Below are 1750 nucleotides of genomic sequence, written 5' to 3'. Positions count from 1 at the left end.
TGCCAGAAGCCAGAAGAAATAACTGCATGCACAGATTTGGTTTAATATTAGGAAGGCCTTGATAGGTATTGAAGCTGGAATGAAGCAGATATAGTAAAGGAAAGCGCGCCAGTCCTACGGATACCGCTTTGAGAAAGAAAAAGGTTTAAGGAGGCTCAAAGGGCTGCACGGGTAGGCAAAACTCCCTGCTGGGCGCTGATTTTTTACTGAGTTGAGGGAGATTAATCAGTAAAAGAGTGAGAGCCCTGCAGGTCACTCGAGGAAGAGTGTAGTGTTTTGTTGTATGAGACTGAAACTGTGTCTGTGTCCATATGAATGTCTGTGTGAGTGATGGTGAATGTATGAGGAAATAAATTAATTCCATATTGGATGGGTACTGGCTGCGCACCCCTTCCTGGCAGAGTGTGGACGCAGCTCGTATGAATCAAGATCTTGTATAGACTTTTGCATGTTTGGTGTCTGTGTGAAAGGAAAGGAGAAATTTTTCTATGATCAGTGCAGTAGAAGTGAGACCAGTGCACTAAGTTAGATAAGTATGTTAAAAAATTATTATAATTGCAGGCAAAATAATAAAGAGAAGTAAAGATAAATAAAAAATTATTATTAGAAATTTTTTACATAATGAGGGATTGTAAAATAAAGTTGAGAATATCAATTCATACAAAAAGTAAATGTATCAGACAGAATAAAAATAAAATTCAAAGATGCATGTTGGAGGATGCGGTCGGTTTAAACTCTAACACACACAAAGAGTTTTGTGACCATGTGTCTCATGCCGTAAAACAAAACAGAAAAAAGAGCAAAAACTCAAGAGCCAAGAGAAAGAACTACAGCGAAAATTAACTCAATTACAGCTTGAAAAACTGACAAACAAAAATAAGAAAAAGATTCAAGCTTCAACAAAGAAAGAAGAAGCAGAACAAATGACAATGATGTCTCCAGTAAATGCTCCGCAACCAACTATTCAGTCAAGCCCACTTACAGCAGTCCCTCCAAACGCACACCCGATCCCAGTAATTATAATTAATGTTTATACTCAACAGCCAGGACAAATGGGATGGAGAAAAAAAACCAATACAGAGAGGCCAGAAAGGAAGAGGCAAACCTTTTACTGGTCCTCCAGGTGTGTGCTGGGCATGTGGACAGCCCGGACATAATACAAATGACTGTCCCACCTATCCATGGCAACAGTACCCTCAGGGTGGAAGGGGGGAGAGCTGGCAACAGCCTAACCGAGGTACTTCACAGGGCCCAGTTAACCCTTGGGGAGGTCCCAATCCAGGTTATTAGGGGTGCCCAGAGAATCCTACAGGGGAGAGTCAGCTTCCAATTTTAACAACTAAAGCTGATCAAGAGCCTATTATGCAAATTAACATAGAGGGAAAAACCACACCCATTATGTTAGACACATGTGCTGTCTATACCTGTTTAAATTTAATATATGCCTCATATCTCCCCTTATCGCATGGTTTTGACCATTGCGCAAGGGGGGAAGTGATAAGAAAAATGTAAAAACAGGGATATTGGTCTCCTTATTTATATGCAATAGTGGATGAATTGTTGTCCACATGTGAAGTTTGTGCCAAATACAATGTGAGGAAAGGGATAGCGACACCAATAGGCCATATACCAGTACCAGAAGGGCCCTTTAAGCATTTGGTAATGGACTATGTGGATAAGATAAAGTGAGTACAAGGAAAAAGATACATGCTTGTGATCATAGACAGATTTAGCAGGTGGGTGGAGGCAA

The sequence above is a fragment of the Sinocyclocheilus anshuiensis genome, unplaced genomic scaffold (genome assembly GCF_001515605.1).
Source record: "Sinocyclocheilus anshuiensis isolate Anshui unplaced genomic scaffold, SAMN03320099.WGS_v1.1 scaffold819, whole genome shotgun sequence".
Lineage (NCBI taxonomy): Eukaryota > Metazoa > Chordata > Actinopteri > Cypriniformes > Cyprinidae > Sinocyclocheilus > Sinocyclocheilus anshuiensis.
The sequence above is the reverse complement of the archived record's forward strand: the minus strand, read 5'-3'. Positions refer to the sequence as shown.